Source organism: Meleagris gallopavo, chromosome 4, assembly GCF_905368555.1.
Source record: "Meleagris gallopavo chromosome 4, MGAL_WU_HG_1.1, whole genome shotgun sequence".
In the NCBI taxonomy this organism is placed as follows: domain Eukaryota; kingdom Metazoa; phylum Chordata; class Aves; order Galliformes; family Phasianidae; genus Meleagris; species Meleagris gallopavo.
Window position 1 is genome coordinate 59,172,978 of NC_139407.1, and position 21,517 is coordinate 59,194,494.

The 21,517-nt window shown below is 37.6% G+C and overlaps 1 protein-coding gene across 5 annotated transcripts in view; it reads right to left on the minus strand.

Moving 5' to 3' along the window:
• The window catches only part of JAKMIP1 (janus kinase and microtubule interacting protein 1), a 126,459-nt gene that overhangs the window by 99,549 nt on the left and 5,393 nt on the right, over positions 1–21,517 (minus strand). The window lies entirely within an intron of this gene.

Here is a 21,517-nt window from a genome sequence, read left to right on the forward strand (position 1 = left end):
TAATAACTGGAATCAACAGAACTCACCACTGATCACATCACATTTTCTCCAAAACTAGTTTTTTGCTTGAGTTTTTTGTTTGTTTGTTTTTGTTTTTTTCTTTTAATAACAGAATTGCCCAGGTTGGAAGGGACATCAAGGATCATGAATCTCTAACTCCCCCGCCACAGGCAGGGCTGCCAACCTCCCCATTTAATACTAGACCAGGTTGCCCACGGCCCTATCTAACCTGGCCTTCAATACCTCTAGGGATAGGGCATCCACAACCTCTCTGGGCAGCCTGTTCCAGAACCTCACCACTCTCATAGTGAAGAGCTTCCCCTGATGTTCAAACTAAATCTTTCCTCCTTCATCTTAAAACCATTTCCCCTTGTCCTGCAGTTATCTACCCTTTCAAAGAGTTCATTCCCCTCCCGTTTGCAGGCTCCCTTTAGGTACTGAAAGGCTGCAATGAGGTCACCCCTCATGAATGCTTTTATTTTTTTAAGAGAAAAAGCAACTCCAAGATCTAGAAATTATGTAGGAATGACATGCACATGCTACAATATCCAGTATTTTAGCAGTGCTACAAAAAAGATATTCGCTGTACTATAAGTTTGTAGTTTTCCATTGGCTGGGTAAACTCCGTAAAACAGTGTTACAGCAGCATAAGCAGAATATCTATTTCAAATAATAGTGACCATACATCAAACTGTTAGGCTAATGAACTAAAGTGGGAGGTCTAGGAAAGTTTGTGGTTTAGATGCTAGTATATATTAAATATTCTTAAGAAAAAAGAATAACAGTTCTCAAGGAAACATTTCTCAATGTTCTTCCTGTAGCGTACCCTTGGGCAAAACCTAATGAACTAACATCAAGAGAAAGGGAATAAGGCCTAACAAAGATAGAATTAAGTTTCAGCATTGTGAAGGGTGAATTCAGCTGTTTTAATCCTTCACAAGATCAAGAGGAAGCTAAGCAGCACTTTCTATTGGAGACAGCTTTGTACATCTAACACCTGCAGTTCCTGGCCCAGCCACACCCTTTACCAGGTGCTCAATCAGGCACCTGGTTCAGGCCATGATGTAATAGTTTCCCTAAACAAATGCTGTTAAAGAAAATTGTTTTATGATTGTTTTCTGTACATAAAGCGCTTCTGTTGGTAGGGATAAATAACAATCCTGTCACCCTAAATAAGGAATTGGGTTTCTAGCGATGTCTGACTGCTTCATTTTTCTTGATTCAGTGGAGTATCATCTTCCTTTGCAGCTTTCTGAACTTCTAGAGGTGTTACTTTTCATTTTCAGGTTTTGCTGGGAGAACTAGGAAGCATCCCTAGTGAGCGTTAGTGAGCATATTCTTTTCTAAGTATTTCTAGCTCTTAATCTCTTGTTAGTATTCTCAGCTTTCTTAGTAATGAATGCCTACATTACCTAACCAGAGGTTAGAAAAAAATTTAATGAAGAAGTTTTTAATGTCTTTCAGATCACTGGGTTTTCCAAATAACAGCACCAAAAACGTGCTTATATGAACATGGGTTTTTACACTACTGAAGAGGATTTATTGCAGGGTTAATTGTTTTCAGTAGCATTCCATTTTTGAATTTGCCAAGCTTTCTTTCTGCTTGATTGCATAAAAAAAAGTTCACAAAGGACAGGTTAACAGGAAAGGCTTTTTAAGCTTCCTTTAACTGTGAATTAATCTGATGAAATCCTGGGAAGTGCTCTGGGTTGCCATCAAACATCTTCATCCAAAAAAAATTAGAACGATGGTTGATGGTGGAAACAGCAATTCTCCTAGGCAAGGAGGGTCATGCTTCAGAGTGTCTCCTGCAGTCCCATAGCTTGGTATTACTAGTGTGTCAAAACAGTGGGTACACTTCACAGACCTCAACATTGCCAACACCTCATCCATCCAGCCTTTCTTAAGCGGCATAGAAATTGGTTGTGTTACCACCAGTATAAACTTACATCAGTGACTTAGTAGGACAAAAGCAGCATACATTTTTATAATACCTCATTAACAGTGTACAAGTTCAGAGAGAGTGTGGACCACTGCCACACCTTACAGCTTCCCTCCCCCCCCCCCCAGAAGAGTCTTCATTAGAGTTCAAAACACATAATCCATAATTATGCTTTTAGAGTTAAAGGTGGGGAGTAGTAGAAAGTAAGTGCTCCTGAGAAATAGCTTGACAGTAAAAAGTAATATCTTAAATAGTAAGAGCATGATAGAAGTAAGGTTGCAATGGTGTATTTCTGCAAAGTGCCTTTTTTTTTTTTTTTTAAATTCAATGTATCCTTCTAAAGAAAAGAAGGCTTGCTTAGTATATATGTTTAGACTGGAGTAAAAAAACAATTCCTTGCTACATATAATCATGCCAGTAATTATAGAAAGAAACCAAATTCCTATAGCGTAGCATACTTTAAAATATATATATATATATACTCTTGATTCATAATTTTTATTTAATTTTTTATTTAATTACAGATGCTCATCGGCTGGATGGGGGGAGAAAGACAACACTTTTCAGATTATGTTACTGCATTTAGAGGAAATATAGATCATGATTTCAATTGCTGTCTTAACATCTCAGCCCTATCAAGAGAATCAGAAATCAACAGCGAAATTCTTACGCTAATATATAGCCCTTAAAAGTATCAACATGTCTTTAGGACATGTAGGTCTTAATGACTCACAGAGGACATGAGTTTTACTAGATATTACTACTCTAAACAAAACTAGATTTAATTTTACCTGGGATACTATTTAAGAAAAAAGGTGGGAATCATAAATTTCTAGAAAACATCATCTTTAGATATAGCCAACCCAGATCTAAAACTAAAACTAAAAGCAATCAGCAAAATACTATGATGATAGTCAGGTGATCACTTGTGAAATTATCTGAACTATTCAGTCACTCCAATAGCAAAATAATTAGGAGAAAAAAAAATGCATCCTGGATATGTATTTGGAACAGGTTTTTTCCTTTGAAATGTCTTTACATAGAAGGACTTTCCGGCAGAACAGTGAATTGCATTTCCATCAATTACAGAACAGTCAGCATTATTAAACCATTAACACAAACAGAAACCCTGCTGTGCTGAGAGCACTCCATGACTTCCTGACCACCAAAACACTCTGATTAATATGTTTTGATTTTTCATTACTACTTTTTATCTAAGAAAAAGCAGGCTGACACTGTGTTGTAAAGATACACTATACTTCTCAACAGTAGTAAAGCTTTTCTTAAATAGCAGTGACTTGAACGAAATAAATCCACGTAACCCTGTAGAAATAGGACTGGAACCTCCCTCTATCTGGGAGGGACTTTCCTGTTATACAGCACAAGAGAGACAGAGCAGTTACTGCAGAACCCAAGGCGTTATGCAAAAATCTACAACAGACTCAGGGCTACAAATTAAACTGAATATGTGACAGGAGTTTTATTGCAAGCAGCAGTTTATTTTTTCAAAAACTGAGGAATTCTCAAGAGATCTAACATAACTAAAGACATTCAACTGCTAATGAGGAAACATCATAAACATTAAGAGGAAATAATACAATCAAATGAATAAAAGTAGTGCTTTCCTTCTTTCATGTTATTTGTGCTCAGCTGGAGAGAGCAGTAACCAGGAATACATGAGGCACTAACGCTGGGGATCCTGAAATATGAAATGGCTAAACAAATCCAAATGGATATTTATTTCTCATACTCAGAAAATGAAGAAAAGTCTTCATCAACATTCTAAAACTAACTCCTGAAATCACTAAAAAATTTTCACATTATAAAATAACAGGGCTAGGTGACTTCTCTAAAATGCTTAATTAACACAAAATTTACAGTTAGTTGGTATATTAGCACTAATTGTCCTTCAAACCCAAATACACTACAGAATCAAATGCTTCCTTATTCTTCTGCTTTTTCCTTACAAATTTCAATAGTCAGCGTTCTAAAAATTCATAAAAGTAATCGAAGTATGGTGTCCTTAAATAGTTTAAAAAAAAAAAAAAACTGCGCTACATAAAAACCAGAGGATTTACTACTCTCAGAATGCTGAGAAAGCAGAAGATACCTCCTCTTGCATCAGCTTAGGTGTAGAAGCAGCTTAAAAACTGAAAATTAAGGGATAAGGATTACTATAGTCATGACCTGAAGCCAAGAACTTACCTGTGGCAAATTCTTGAAATAAATAGAGTAATGCTCCAAACAGATGAATAAATAGTTTAAGTAACATGATTTAACCTTTCATGTCTGATTCAAGTCCTGCTGCATGATAACATGCTTTTGAATTTAAATAAATACATACATAAATTGTTGTTTTCATTCCTCCAACAGACAATGCAGCTGTGTCAAACAGCATTAAAAGCATGCCATTTATCATCCTGCTGAAGGCCTGCTTTGCTGTGGAACACTGACAGAAACAGAATAGACTTTTCCTTCTTGACAAGATGAAATATCTGTAGAGCTTTGCATAACTGCACGTGGTACGTTTTATGAGATGTCCTCATTTGTAGGGTACTCCCAGATACAGGCATTTGCTTGCCTTGCCTTCCAACGGGTCCCAAAAATGCTCAGTTGCTTGGGCAGGGCTGGAGGAGAAGTGTACCACAGCACTACCTCCACCCGCAGCCGGCTGCTCTGCGTGTTCCTGGCAGCTGGGAGTGAAGTGCAGGAGGAGGAAGGAGGAGAATTCATCTGACAGTCACTACTTAAAGCAATCCTGATTCCGTAACAGAGTAGTACACAAGAACTACACCAAATGACACAACGTTACCATAAAGCTAGAAGTATTTTTGAAGTTCACGTTACAAAGTGTAACAGTGATGCACTTATTCTATCAGAATAGTTATTTAGGATTCTTCTTATAATAGAATGGTTTGGATTAAAAGGAACATTTAAGATCACATAGTTCCAACTCTCCTCCTTTAGGCAGGGACACTTCCCTCTAGACCAGGTTGCTCTCAGCCCCGTCCAGCCTGGCCTTGAATGTTTCCAGGGAGGAGTCACAGAATCACAGGGTTGGAAGGGACATCAAGGATCATGAATCTCCAACCCCCTGCCACAGGTAGGGCCACCAACCTCCCCATTCAATACTAGATCAGGCTGCTCAGGGCCCCATCCAATCTGGCCTTCAACACCTCCAGGGAGGGCATCCACAGCCTCTCTGGGCAGCCTCTTCCACCACTCTCTCTGTAAAGAATTTCCCTGACATCCAACCTAAATCTTCCCTCCCTCAACTTAAAACCATTTCCCCTTGTCCTGCAGTTATCAGCCCTTTCAAAGAGTTGATTCCCCTCCTGTTCACAGGCTCCCTTTAGGTACTGAAAGGCTGCAATGAGGTCATCCTGCAGCCTTCTTTTCTCCAGGCTGAACAAGCCCAGCTCCCTCAGCCTGTCTTTGTAGGGGAGGTGCTCCAGTCCCCTGATCATCTTTGTGGCTCTCCTCTGGACCCTCTCCAACAGCCCCCTGTCTTTCTTGTACTGGGGGCTCCACACTTGGACACAGTACTCCAGATGGGGCCTCACAAGAGCAGAGGGGGATAATCTCCTCCCTGTCCCTGTTGGCCACCCTTCTTCTGATGGAGCCCAGGATACCATTTGCCTTCTGAGCCGCAAGAGCACACTGCTGGCTCATTTCTCATCTATCATTTTTCATCTGTTTTTCATCTATCAAGACACCCAGGTCCTTCTCCGCAGGGCTGCTCAGAAGGACCGCTCCTTCCAGTCTGTATGGATGCCTGGGATCCCTCTGACCCAAGTGCAAAACTCTGCACTTTGCCATGTTGAACCTCATCAGGTTCACCTGGGCCCATCTTTCTAGCCTCTCGAGGTCCCTCTGAATGGCATCCCTTCCTTCTACCGTGTCAATCACACCACTCTGCTTGGTGTCATCAACAAACTTGCTGAGGATGCACTCGATTCCATCATTGATGTCACTGATAAAGATCGTAAAGAGCACCAGTCCCAAGACAGACCCCTGGGGGACGCTGCTCATTACTGGCCTCCACCTGGACATAGGTGATGGTTGATGACCATAGGCTGATGACCATCCTCTGTCTGCGTCCTTTCTACCAGTTTCTTATCCATCAAGTGGTCCACCCATCAAATCCACGTCCCTCCAATATGGAGATAAGGATGTGGTGGGCCTTGCTCAAGTCCACAACCTTGCTGGACAGTCTGTTCCAGAGTCTCACCACTCTCAGAAGAGAATTTCTTTGTAATATCTAGTCCAAATCTAACCTCTACCAGTTTAAAACCATTTCCTCTTGCTGTGTTGCTACATGCCCTTATAGAAAGTCCCTCCCCAGCTTTCCTGTAGGCTCCTTCAGGTACTGGAAGGTCCCTCCAGGACCTTCTCTTCTCCAGGCTAAAGAGCCCCAACCCTCTCAGTCTGTGCAGGTAAGGGAGGTGTACCTCTTTACGGCACAGGGTGACTGTCAGTATCATCTTTACTGTACTCAATGACTTTAAAAGCTTACTGCCTATAGTTGCATATTTATGTAACTGATGTCTTCTTAATCTGCCCACTTTAGCATTATATTAGAGCACAAGTGGAATTTCTGACTGGAGATTATGAAGTTGCTTCATTCAAAATAATAGAAGTTATGTAAACATTTTTTTAATCTCAGTACATAAACCTGTGCAGGAGAGGTCACCCCTACTACATACATTTCGAAACGAAAATTAAGTCTTATCTGCCTTCCCCATTACTAAAGTGAGTTTATAATCTTTGAAGAAAAGAAAAGCAATGAGAGAATGATTACGCTGGAGAAGAGAGCTGATTAGAGGAGCTGGAAGCAGAAGCATGTTAGAATACTAGAAATACTGCAGCACTGAAATTTTCTGTATCTATAAAAGTAATTTTTTGAGACCTGGAAGAAGTTAGATTTACTTTCTTTTCTTCATTTCAGAAAACTAGTTTAAATTGGTACTCAAATTAATTAGGGCATTAAGCAATACAAGTAAAATGGTAAGATGTTCCCAACTAGAGGAGAAAAAAAAAAAAAAAAAAAAGCCCTCCATAACAACACTAAAATAGATTGCTTCATGTAAATAGAGGTAAGCTTTATTAGTGGTGTACCTAGGTCATGCCTGCTTTCATTCAAAAAGAGGTCAAAAATGTAACATTGGTTGCTTCGCTGCTCATAGTTAATGAGAAAAATGTACAATGTATGATAGCATCCAATCCTCCCGTAAAGATAGGCAGGCAGTGCTACATTGCTGAATTTCACCTTCTGGTGTTAAGACATATAATTTTGGAAGCTGCAGAGTTTTTTTGTTGATTTTTTTTTTTTTTTTTTTTTTTTTTTACAAAGACAATGTACTACTGGAACCAACAGACTACAAGATAAAACACTCATGGTGAACTCACTGCTGTCTAACATTTAGACTAAACTGGGTCTCAGAACCATCATGTAATGATGTCACATTTATTTTTATCTTTATTTTAGCCTTCTAACATTTAAAATGAGCCAAGACAATATCAAATCTTTTTTTTTGTACCGTCATCAACAACTCTAATATTCAGAAAGTGACATTAAAAAAGGCTTGACGTGAAACACTTAGAACAGAGCACAGGTGAGAGAAGTAGAATCCCTTGATAAACAAGCTGCCATCAGATTTCTCACTTTGCTTCGATATCACTTGCACTGTTATAACTGTCTGTGCTGTTCTGGTTGCCCAATGCATTGAAATCACCCAGAAGTGAAGGAAAGGCTGTCAACATTCTGAGCATTGAAGTTACTGTCACTTAAGCTACTCTCAAAGAAGAAAAAGCAAGCATTTCCATCTGTCCAGGAGCTGCTGCTGAGAAGAGAGAAAAGAAAAAGTTCTGCTGCTGGTCATATGAGGGAAGCAAAACATCCAGCCTTTTGTTAAGACCTTCCACAACATCTACGGTACATGGAAAAAGTTCATGTTCCCCTCTCTATACAATCCTCAGCAGAAAAGTGTCAGTAAGATACATTTCTGACACTAAGATTTCCTAAGATGGGCATCTCCGCTAAGCTCTAACCTGTCTCTGGTAGTTCATGTTTTTCACCCAGGTTCTTCAGAAATGAAGCAGGCATCAGTTTTATTTTCAAGATGCATTGGGAAGAGCATGCTCTAACAGTCCTTCACACAAACATCATGACTGCAATACTCACCCAGAATAAGAGTAATTTATTATTCCCCATTGAGTGCCCCAAACACTTATCTAGAGATCTAGGGCCCTCCCTATGGAGCAATAAATTTTAAATTAATTTATATTATGTGACCTAGTTTCAGTAGGGAACTGGCATCTTATAATATTTTGTATTACAATCGCTTCAATTTGAACAAAAGATTTCTTCATGCAGATTATGTTCCTGATTAAGATTTCAGTAATTACATTTTTAAGGCACCTAACTATCAATGCATTTTAGCACAATACATCTCCTGACTTGGTCTACTTCGAGTGAAAATATTAGGTTAAAAACAGATGTACAATGACTGGTTTAGGAAGGAAAAATATGGATGAAGTTGGAAACACAAAATCTGAGCTCTAGCTATACAAAAACTTACTTTTAGAAATTCAGACACCTACAGATGGTAAGTGGAGACTAGTGTAAGTGCAGACACAGTGCACATTATGCAGATGTTTTAAGAATTGCACCTCTGGCTTGAAACAAATCAATGTCTTCGTAAAAACAGCCCTTAGCTGCTGGCCCTATACTAGCATCTACAGTTGGCCACATCAAATATTACCTGGTTAATTAATAGAATCTGCAGTCTGGTGACAGGTACTGATGACAACTTTAGACAATACATGTTCCTTCAAACTGTGCAGAATTCAACATGGAAGCAGTGAAAATAATCAAAGTTCAGTAAAGGCTGCTGTGAAATATCAGTGGTTCAGTCAGTTGTCAATCTGGTGCTGTTGGAGAAGGCAATCACATGAGAAACTCCAGAAAGAAGGGAAGGGGATACTAAAGATAAATGCTGTGGCATATACCCAAAGAAAATATCATCTTGAGAGCAGTTTCCATTCAGCAATATTAGAGGAAATCCCCTGATGGGTGTACAAGGACAGCTCTCATTCTGTCCCTTACAGCATGCCTCAAGTAAGACCACAGTATCAAACCAGCGTAAACCTTAAAAATAATAATAATAATAATAATAATTTTGCCACTACCTTGAATCAGCAGAGCTGTGATAATTTAAAAAAGAGAATCAATCTCAGTTAGCAGCAAGCCATTTGCTTTTGTCGATATTTTTAACCTTTAACACTCTCTGGGACAGTTCATCTTAGATGTTGAAAAATGCTGGATCCAGCATAAGGAGAGATCGGCAGAGGAAAAGGCAACTGGGCATGGAGGGAGGACTGGAAAACCTCCTTCAGACCCAATATGGTTTTTAAAAAACACTTGTGAGATTGCAGCCTAATAGCACCCCAAACCCATCCCCAGCTTTTTCCACCTATTTCTGCCTACTGAACATCTAATGTGATTGTAATGTACTGCAACCCCCCGCCCTTTTTTTTTTTTAAAGTATATAGTTGAACAGATACAATTGCTTTTTTCCATCTATTAATATATTAGATAAGCACTCTAATTTAACTGACAATGAAAGTAGACATGTTAGATGTAAAATAAAAAATGCCAATTTTTTGTAAACATGCCCAAGAACAATTAATGTTATTATTTTGGATTCACTTAATACTTGAATAAGATATAGCAGTATTTTCTAAGCATTTCTGTTTGATGAAATAATCATAGAACATACAGAGTTGGAAGGGACCCATGTGATCATCAAGTCCAACTCCTGGCTCCACACAGGAAGTAATTCAGAGCATTTAACCCACACCCTGTTCCAAAATGCTACTAACATCTGCATGAACAGCCCTGTACATTTGCAACAAATGGATGCATTTGAAAAATAATAAATTTTTAAACCATGTAAATTGGTACTGACTCTTCCAGGAATTCCCAGACTTTTCTTAGACTTTCAGACTTTTATTAGAAATGGTGCAAGGATCTCTAGAACCAGCAAAGATTAAAAGATGAATGAAATACTTTACTTGCTCACTGGACAGCATTCAGTGTTGGATTTTCCAATATCTGCAAAACCTTTATAGAATAATGGAAGAGAAGACCAAAGGGATATTTGAAAATGATATGAAACAGCATACTATGATAAAAGAAAGCTCTACTATCTGACGACTTCTGCCTAAGTAAAATAGGCCAGGGACAAGCAGTGTCTCAGAAATTGTCCTCTAAGAAATGAAACTCAGTTGATTTAATATCCTTCTGATGAGATAAACTAAAGAAGATCTTAATCAGAATATTAGTACAAGATGGTTTATTTCTCCATGAGCATTGAGCAAACGGGAAGCTGTCACCTGATAAGACAGCAGGGAGCAGAAGCTGGCAGTCGAACATAGGAGACACATAATGGAATTTATAAGCATGGTTTCAGTGTTCTGTAGGAAGAAGTTGTTTTGTCTAAAGAATAAAAATAGCAACAACAACGCAACCTTATAACAGCATATACTTGTTCAGATATTAAGTAAAATTTGCTGTGAAATTAGTTTCTTTTGAAGACCTCACCCTTGCTGGAAACTATGAAGAAAAATGCCAGCCCTCTTTGTGAAACTAGTGGGTGTCATGAGAATAAAGCAGTAGTTCCTAGAAAGCAAATCTTTATCTTGACATTCTACCATATCTCCTTAAAATAAAACCATTCAAACATAAAGGTCTCTTAACAATGACTCTGTTTTTACTTATTCTACTTTAAGTCATTTCCGAAGTTTTGTTTTTTTAAGCAAGTAACATTTATAGTGAGAAAGCTGAGAGTGCTCTAAGTCTTCCCAATTGAGCCAATATTTCACAGTGAAATGACATCTTAATAAATAAATAGCAAAAGCAACCTACACAACAGTACCTGGTCTCCAGGTATTAATATGGGGCTTCCTGCTAAGGAAAGGAGAAGGCAAAACTACAGAGTGAAAATAGGAACTCCTTACTTAAAATTTCAAAGCCTAAACCTTCAACTTCAGCTGTCACAACACTGTGCTGTCATTTCATAGAATGGCTTGGGCTGGAAGAGACCAACAAGTTCCAACCTCCCTGACAGAGGCAGGGTTGCCAGCCACTAGATCAAATACTAGATCAGATTGCCCAAGGCCCCATCCAACTTGGACTTAAACACCTCCAGGACAGGGCATTCACAGCCTCTCCAGGCAACCTGTTCCATCATCTCACCATTCTCTCAGTTAAAACAAAACAAAACAAAACAAAAAAAAAAAACACACACACAACTTCCCTTGAGAACTCATCTTTATCTCCCTTCCTTAAGTTTATATACTATATATATATATATATATTTTTTTCCTCATGTTTGTGAACTCTTTAAATATTGGAAGGCCACAATGAGATCTCCCTGGATCCTTCTCTCTTTAAGGCTGAACAAGCTCAGCTCCTTCAGTCTCTCTTCACAGGAAAGTTGCTCCAGTCCTTGGTCATCTTAATGGTGCTCCTCTGGACACCCTTCAAAAGCTGCACATCTTTCCTGTATTGGAGGCCCCAGACCTAGATGCAGTACTCCAGCTGGAGCCTCACAAGGGCAGAGTAGAGGAAATCAATTATCTTCCTCTGTTCGCTGGCCACTTCTCTTCTGATGGAACCCAGAAAACCATTAGCGTTTCAGGCTGCAAGCACACACTACTGGCTAATGTTATGTTTTTCATCTACCAGGACCCTAAGTCCTCCTCTGCAGGGCTACTCTCAAGGAGTTCCTTTCCCAGTCTGTATACATATTGGGGATTGCCTCAACCCAAGTGCAAAACCTTGCACTTTGTTTGTTGAAGCCCACTAGGGTCACGGGTCACAAGGGCCCCATTATTTTTTTTTTTTTTTATTAGATTTTGTTGAATTAACCAAAACGCAATTACCTGCCTTGGACAGGTCCAATCAAATCAGCATGGTCAAGTGACCATGTCATACGCAAAGACTATATCACTCGTTTATCAAAGCCATCATAATGTGCATAAAATGTAAATTCTTGGGCCTCATTGGATAAAATTACTCCCTTATGGAAAAAAGAAAACAGTTGCTCCATTTTGCTCTACTTACTATTAGGTCTCTTTTTTTCCCCCCTCTTTTTTAATGTTTATTATTATATAGCCTGTTCTTTCCCTTTGCAAGGGATAATCGCATTTTAATTTCTATCGCTTATTTCTATAGTTATATGACTCCAATAAAACTCAATTATCAATTTGGGTATCTACTATACTGGAGATGTATAAAGGCCCTCTCCAAACCATTGTCCCACGTACTGCTAAGATCAAACATATCGATTCGGGTAGGTTCAACTCTATCTCACCCTCCATCCTGCAACCATAGGTACCAGCTCAGAGACAGCATGCATACATGACAGCATTTCTCCTAACTTCTAGCTCAGAAGACTTTGTGAGCTTGCACATTTTACATTCAAAATACAAGAGTAACACAGAAAAGAAGGGGCATGACTAGTTTTTTCCAAGTATCACAAAAAAAACAAACAAAAAAACAGAAGAAGGAATTCAGAATAGCAGTAGACAAACATGCTCCAATAGCACAAATTCATTATTTAACACTTTGGAAAAGGTGTGCTGGAAGTTACAGAATGATGACAGTATGCCACACAGGCAGCATACACCATGTTGAGCTCTTTTTGTCATTTGCACTTCTAGATAAATCAAAGGTCTATATACATGTCTCCATCTCTGGCCTAATACAGTCACCGTGATCTAAGAACATTAGTGTTGAATATCCCACTTGGTGCAAAACAGAACAGAATGTACTTTCATCTGAACATTTCTGCTTTTCCTACCTAGAAAGAATTGTGTACTTGCCAAGAATACATATTTACATAAAATCACACTGGACACATTCAGGGTATGTACCTAATGCATAGCAAACAAGCTAATACTTCTAAGAACATAGAAATTACTGCCCACAAACAGTCAATCCAATACATTACTTAACCACCTAGGGCACATATATGGCAAAAGAGCACAAGGATAATAACTTCTAGCAGGCTACAAACTTTACAGAGAAATAGCAAATAGAAAAGAGGGGGAAAAAAGGGAAAATTACTCACCCCTTCCAGTGGCCATAACAGCTCAAGAGGAACACAATCAGTACTCAGAAAGATACTACTCCTCTCAGCTGCTAAATATTTAATGAGTATGAGGAGGGAATGGATCCAGGGTCCACTCCTTCCAGTCACTCAAGTGCATTGCTTGCACCTGAGCTCCTGCAGTTAGCTGCATCTTCTCACCTGGTGCTCAACCATTGCTTCCAGCTGCCACCTGGCAATTCCACTGCAGCATGCAATAGCAGTTCAGCACAGTACATCTGCACATTCTGCTGCCTGGGAAATTACAGACAGAAATACAGCTGCCCTGTCCTTGTTGGCTTTAGAAACCACTCTTACAACTTCTCTCCACATTTTTGTAACTTGAATACAGTGCTCATCACTTTGTGTTCCTATTACTAAGGTATGTATCACATCTGGCAAATCTCACACTGTGAATTATTTAAAACATAAATCAGATCAAGTGACTTTTGATAGATAGCTACTTTCACAGTCACACCTGCAAAACATCTTCTTAACAAGAAAGAAGCAGAATTTCTTGCAGACAGAGCAATTTGAGTTCATTCACACACTCTTAAGATGAAAATTGCGTGACTGTAACTTTGCTACTTGTTTCTAGAAGATCTATCAAAGTATTAAACTTATACCCAAAGACACTTAAGGAAACATAACAATATCAGTTGAAAAAAAATTTTTGAAATTAATCTAGACAAAGTAGTTTGATATTAACAGTAATTGATATTTGGAAATTCAGAGATGTTGAGAGAACCTAGCTGAAAATTTGACTGCTCCTCACATAAACATGTTCTATTCATCTAGAAAAAGAAACTTGAGTGCCATAATACAGTAAGAGTATTGTCCAGGTGTAAACAATGCAAAACAAATAAACCCACCATCCTTAGAACCACCTAAGCCATACAGATGAAAAGCTCAAGGATAGACAGACTGAAACTAGCAAAGCCACATTTTGTTAAAGCATATGCCACCTGTCTACAATACTTTTAACACATGCTAGAACATACTGGATGTATTATCACATTTATTGCCTTGACAACAAAGCTAGAATTAATAGTACAGGGAAGACCTTGTTCCAAAGAGGTTGAATTCAAGGGGAAGCAGAGGAAGAATTGGGTGTGTTTTTAGACACAACCTGAAAAGGTACTTTTTTATTGAAACACAGCAAGCAAAATCCAATGCTTTTTAAAAATTTAACTGTTAGGTAAAATATGTGATATTTCACAAGTCCTTCCCAAATGATGCTCCATGCCTGCTGGCAAAGAATAAAACCTCTAAATCCTTTGAGTTTTTCTTATCTTTTTTTCTTTTTATCTTCCACTGCAAAGGAAAAGTTCAAAGTCTGTAGAAATAGAATGTGTTGCAGTTACCAGGTCTTAATTCTTATCCTACAAGTTTCTAAAAAACACGCTTTATCCAGGTCTGATCTTGGTTATCATGTTTAGGAAAGCTCTTCTGAAAACACTTTGAATCAAGCTGTGCTTGGTCTCAGCTTCTAAATTCTCATAAAAAGCATCTTTTCTTTTTTTTTCTTTTCTTTTTCTTTTTATTCCAAGATATCTCAGCTTTCTACAATCAGAAAAACCCTGAACTATACATAACATAGTTATTAGTCAAGAATTTCTGGCACATAACAAATTGCAGGAGTGGGGAGGGGGGCATGGGTGGTACAACATAACTTGTAGAAAGGAAACAGATGATGAATAAATGGAAAAACAAACGAAAATACCATAGTAAATATCTCTTTAACAATGCCCATAAAATAGCTAATGACTTGCCACAGTAACAACCAGACTAATAATGATGTATTAAATAAGTCATATAATGTATCAGTTGGAATGCAGTAACTTCTTTGCTCAAAAGAAGCAATCTTACTTTTGGCTTTTGATGGTATCTTTTGAATTTTGGGGACTGAGCCCTTGGTTTTCATATTTCTAATGCACAGTCTCAGAACACTTTTTTCTTATGGTATTAAAATGATTGTTATAAAAACAATGAGGTGTTACTAATGGAAATACTCCAGTGAGAATTGTTTTTGTTCTACACATATCAAACAGGATTTCCACAGCTCTTAGTCTTTACATTAAAAAAAATAAGGCTTAAGGTCAATAGTAATTTCTTCTTCATAAGTAAAGTGAGGAGTATAAAGTTATTTATTTTTATGTCCTCATTAACTTGCTATATAGACCCTCTGTTTAGATTGATACAAAATAAAAACAGCAGCAAACTTACTGCATACTATGAATTAGGAAAGGGAATTAGATTTGCATATACTCACGATATGTTTTTGGAAAAAGTGTGCTACTACAACTAGAATGTGCAATAGGGCTATGGTCGGTGGACATATCCTGAGCTTATCAGATTTGTATAATCTTATCTGGGGGAAAAACTGTGAGCAAGTGTTATCGCCACACATTTATGCTCTGCACAACTCAGCTAAGGCTTTTAGTTACAGCAAGCCATGCTCACCTCCACACATGGGTATGGATATATGTCTCTGACTTCGTATTTGGAGCTGAGCATAATCTTCCATTCAGTGTGTCCTCACTTGATAACACATGAAACTTTTGAATGTAAACCAGAAGCTGATTAATAACAACTTTTGCAAGAAAATGGTGCTCATATGTAAAGATACAAGTAGTTAAGTAGTTACAGGGTAGGAGCATAGTATATACTCTACAACTAACCTAGGAATATTGCTTCTAGAAGTCCATGAATCTGTTTTCAATATTATTAGAAATGTAGCAGTTCTCAAAAAACAGGCGCCAAGGGGAATCAATAAATTCCCTTAATACTTTATTTTATTTTCTTTGCGCAATATATTGCAAAATCATATATTTCAACTGGCAAATTCTATAGCTGGAGGTATCTGTACTATAGCAGTAGCATCCTGTAAGATTGTAAGACAGAAAAAGGAACACAATTTCTTTTTATTATTTCGTTAAAGGAAAAACTGATAAATGAAAGATATGTTGCCTATATTTCAAGTTTATTCCAGTCTGACCAGTTAATTAGTATTTTTATTCATGAAAATAAGAAGAGAAAGAAAAAAAAAATCCTAAAAATATCATAAAACTCACAATAAATTCAATGAAAGATTCACCTGTGAATTTTACTTGCACTTGCATTGTAGTTTTGATTTTAATCATAGCACTGAAAAGGTGAACAAATCATACTGCTACTGACAGCCAACACAGCCACATATTAGATTAAACTACAGAACTATATTTAACCTGGCAAGATAGGGTCCCATTTATGTAATCCTGCTTTAGAAGCTTCTAATGAGTTACTGCAGCCTAACCCAGATACGCCTGCTAGCAAGTTCACTGCTTTTTTTTTTGAATGTCTACACAATAATGAAAGTGCTATTTCATTGTAAAAATTGCTGCACAGCACAAAGAACACTCTTGTTAAACATGTTGGCCACTGATACAATCAGTAACCTAAAAAATCAACTTCTGCCTAATTTAACCCATACTTGTAATGCAGAAAGTTTATTTTTACTTGTCTTAAATTGAAAGAGATTTTAAGTCCTTAATTATATGGTGAGTTATTATCACAGCAGTTTCTTTTTGCCTTAAAACCCCTCCAACAAGAACATTCTTCTACATTAGGAATGTCTCAGTGCCTGTGAGCACCCACTGCAGGCTATGAATCGCACGTGGAAGCCCTGGGGTCGGCCACCTGCCAGACACACACATATGGCATGGGGGGGATCAGCAGGGCTGGGCCGAGTCACCCTGCAACATCTGCCAGCTGATCAAAGTGGCATTAACGGCATGCTGAAAAGGGGGTTAGTTCACTCCTTCATGCTGGAAGGCAGCCGTAGTAACACAAGGTGTACTTAAAAAGCAGCACAGTAAGACAATAGATGGTAAACTTGTTCAGGGAAAAGGGTGGAGATTTTCTGAATGTATTTTCTGACTCAAGTCACAGAATGCCTTGGGTTGAAAGGGATTTTAAAGACCATCAAGCTCCAACCTCGTGCTGCAGGCTGGTTGCTACCCACCCGATCAGGCTGCCCAGGGCCCCATCCAACCCGGCCTTGAACGACTTCAGGTCATCTACAGGAACCATCTTACATTACTGTTTGAAACCAAACACAGCATCAAATGTAGAGCAGTGACATAAGAAATGGGAATAAGAATGACAAAAACCTACAAACGGAATAAAAAGCTAAGAATTTGTTGTTATGATTTCTCACTGAATCACACACATTAGTAGCTGTTGTGGCTAGATTTGGCTCTATTTAAAGGATTGGTGGTTTGAAGAGCACTCCAATGAAAGATCGTAGTGCAAATACAAAATATGCATAAAAGTTGTTTGTATTTTCAGTACTTCCAATTGTTTTCTTTACACTGCCTACTGATCATATTGTAAATGTATAAATGCAGTTCAAAGAGCTAAACTTTAATTTCACCATATTTTCTCCCAATGACTAGGCTGTCATTCTCTGTTCTTTTATTGGGCCTATTTTGGACCAATAGATTTCAAACTCAGAGAGCAATGGCTATAGTGGGGATGGAGACAAGGCATTCTGAAAGCCAAACAAGGCCAACAGACCATAAACATAGCATCTTGGCTTCAAATGGTAATTATTTGCTGCAGAACTAAGGCTGTAGTCCAGTAGAAAGTCCTTCCACTAATTTAACTCTTCACAAATAAAATAATGAGGTGCACAAAGGAAAAAAAAAAAAAAAAAACACACATGGTTAAAAGAAGAAAAAAATAGTAGTGGCCTCTTTTTAGCAAAAGAAAACAAGACACAAAAAAAGAAAAATCTAATGTAAAGAGAATAGAACAGCAAGTTTGATGACTAGTAATCTGAGCTCTAGGCTTGTTTAACTAACACATATGAACAGATCAGAGATTTTATTTTGTGATGGAAACAAGACAAAATGTGAATTCCATTATCTTTTTCACCACGTGGTGGATTTATTAATTAAGGCAGAGTTTTATATTGCATTCGCATGGTTCAAAACACTTCTTGTTACAACCTACCTACAATGCAGCTTTCTGTGCAGACCCTGTTGCTGAGATTTTTCTTGCCTTAAACTACTTTCATCTGAGACATGGAAAATGGCCCTTGGGGAAAGTGGAAAAGCAACACAAGGCAGCAACAGAAGATAACTCTCAGCTCCAGGCAGCCTGGTCTAGTGGTTGACAACCCTGCCCATGGCAGGGCAGTTGAAACTTCATGATCTGGGTTGTTTTCAACCCAGGCCATTTTATGATTCTATGATCTTTCCCTCTTTATTCAACAGTTCACCTGTAACTTTCAAACCTTCAAATTTAAAACAGAAAAACTGTAGTTAAGTGATTCTGTGAATGTATTTCATAAGTTATAACACTGTATGTACAATACTGTCTCCAGTCTATCAGTAATTTTGGTGTTGGTTTGGTTTCATGCAAAAGACGTTAATGCAGCTCAGTCTGATCACAGAAATATGAATTTCTCATTGTTTAGTTCCATTAGAGATCTTAGTCTTAAATTGATAGATTCCAGAATTTAAAAAAAAAAAAAAAAAATGTATATAGAAATAAAAGAATTTGAAAAACAAAACAGAATGACATGGCTTAAATTCTGCAGAACATCCATTTCTCCATTAAGAAAAAAAAAAAAAATACAGCAAACTAAGAACATGTAGCATTTTGCCATCAACAAAGCTGCCTACATAGACACCTACTCTTTCCTTTTTTTTCTGTAGCATATTCTTTTAACTCACTCATCTCCTGTACCTCACATTCACTGACATGCCTGCTTTCCTCACAGCTTCTTCAGACCTGTTTGCACACAAAAACTAACAAAGGAAGTAGCTATTCTGTTACAATCAGTTCAGAATAAGCCATCCATTTTAGTTTTTCCCTCTTGTGCAATACTGCAATGCCAATCAAAATTATTTCCTTGAAGGAAAAAAATTAAAAAAAAATGGTTCTTCCAGGGTATCTGAAATAATGAGAGTAGAATGGTTATTCTGTAATCTCATCTCCCTGCTGTGATAGCTTCATGCATCTGGTCCCACCTCTCAGTAAGGAGCTGGCAGCTCCTGCATTCCAGCAAAGGACTGTGGACTTTTTCTAGCTCCCTGACTCCAATGCCAATTGCAGCTGATGGCAGCAGCTGGACCAGTGATGTCTTTTTGCATCAGATGCAAAAGAGATAAATATACTAGGTATGAAGGGGCAAACAAGAAGTATATATATATATATTTTTTGCAGAATTTTTTTATTTTTATTTTTTTTACAATAATGATGTTTAAATCTTCAATTTACTGACATAAAACAGGATTTTAGATATACAGATGCAAATCAGCAAAACAATACCTCTGCATGAAATGCCCTGTACCTATTACCTACAGTGATACTGAGACACCTCCCTCTTTATAGGGATTACAATTACTTTTGTGTGATCAATGTAAAAATGCTTTAGATTGAAAATAATTAGAATCTTATGTCACTTTTGCACTCTTTGAAGAATTAACCTCAAAATACACATGAAATTAACTAAGTGCAATAATTAGAAATACTATTTAAATCAGACACACCTTCAATACATCCTCTCTTAAAGCCTAATGTGGCATTACTATGAAATTATTTTATAGCATTAGTGTGTGGGAACCTTCTGTTTCATCCTGTTTGTCATATATGCTGACTGCAGACACATTTTTATTTATTTGTATGTCAATTCCTGAAGTATTTTTTTGATGCATGTTTGCATATGCACACAGAAGTTCTCCACATTTGTGTTAGAAACCGCTGCCATGTTACCAATTAGCTAGATTAGAGGTCGATAAATAGATAGACTAAATCTACTTCAGCCATCTAGTCTAGAACTCATCTAGGAAAGGTTAAGGTGAGAAGATAAGAAAAGTAAAATATAGATGATAAAAATCAAAATCTCACAGGTTTTTTTGCATGATGGACAATAGTTTAAAAGAAAGATACAAATAATTTTTTTATATATTATTTTTTATAAGCATAAAGGCAATGATAATACAATTAACTGAGTGCAGGAAAATGATGTATTTTAACACAAAACATAACAGCATCGACTTTCTGGCTGGCAGAATGCAGAATCTAAAAAATACAGAGAAAGTTAACGTCTGATGGCAATGCATGAAAGGCAAGGAAACAAAAATAGACCTGAAAGCTTAACAGTGTGAAATAATGATGGGAAAAAGAAAGTAGCCTCCAAATTTTCACTTTTCAAGGTCACTCTTGGCATAGAATAAAAATTAATGTTACGCAATAATGATACAGCTTTTAAAATAAAATAATAATAATAACAATACAGCACACCTAAGCATCTCAGTCAGGTATCTACATCTTGAGTTCTGGAGCAGGAGCATTACATTTGAGACTTCAGCTCCTTTTACAAATGCAGTTTGAATGACAAGCAAATCCAAAAATTAGTCATAGGGCGCTAAAAGACAACCGAAGCATTTAAGTCTCATTTCCGTAGGAAGCCAAGCTATAGCAGATGTAATTAAAGATTTTAGTAAGAGCTTGCCATTTTACTAAACGACTCAGAATTGCCAGAGCAGACATGAAGTGTTGGGTGCACCCATCCTCCCTCCCCACAGTACTGGTATGGCTAAAGCTTCATGCAGAAGCTAATAGGGTGATTATTTTTGAGAGGATTATGCTGCACAGAGAAGCTGAAGTCTGGCTTTGTGAGAATTAAGTCCATCATCCTGTTGGTCAATGGAATTATTTTATTTTACCATAAGAGTCTAGATAGATTTTTCACCCTGATCTTTCTTAAAATTAGTAAATACAAAATAACATCAATATGAGAAGGTGGGATAAAATGCATTCTTTTTGTTCATTCTTATTGGTTTAAAAATAAAGAGATCAGGAAGGTAAATGAGAAGAATGGCTGTATTCTCCTTTAAGAAATAAAGTCTTCTCCACTAAATTAACAAGAGTACAATGATAATATGGTCTATACCTATGTAGTTTGGTAATGAATGACTAAGACACATTCTATTCTACTGAAAATGTCAAAATGTGACTCAAAGTACATCAACACAAGGTAAAAAGATTGTGAAGGCCCTTCTTTACATCTCTATAAGGAAAGCATCTATATTCACCAGTTTCATCTCCCATTTCCAAGGAGTTTAGAGAAGAAATACATCACAACACATTCTCCATCCTGACAGGTAGCAGAGTGACTTTATATTCAGGTAGGACAGAAAGAACTAACTGAAGTACTTCAAATGTCATAGAAGCACCTACAGCTGAGACACTCAAACAGAAATGGAACCACTGTCTTAGAGTAAAACCCCCCTCCACAGGATAATGCTCAAGGTAGAAGTGCATTGCCACAAGTATTTACGAAGGTGGTGAACAAACTTGTACAGAGAATTAGTAGTCTACAAGAAAAGAAGGCTTGCACCTTTATCAAGCAATTTAAGTGTAAATT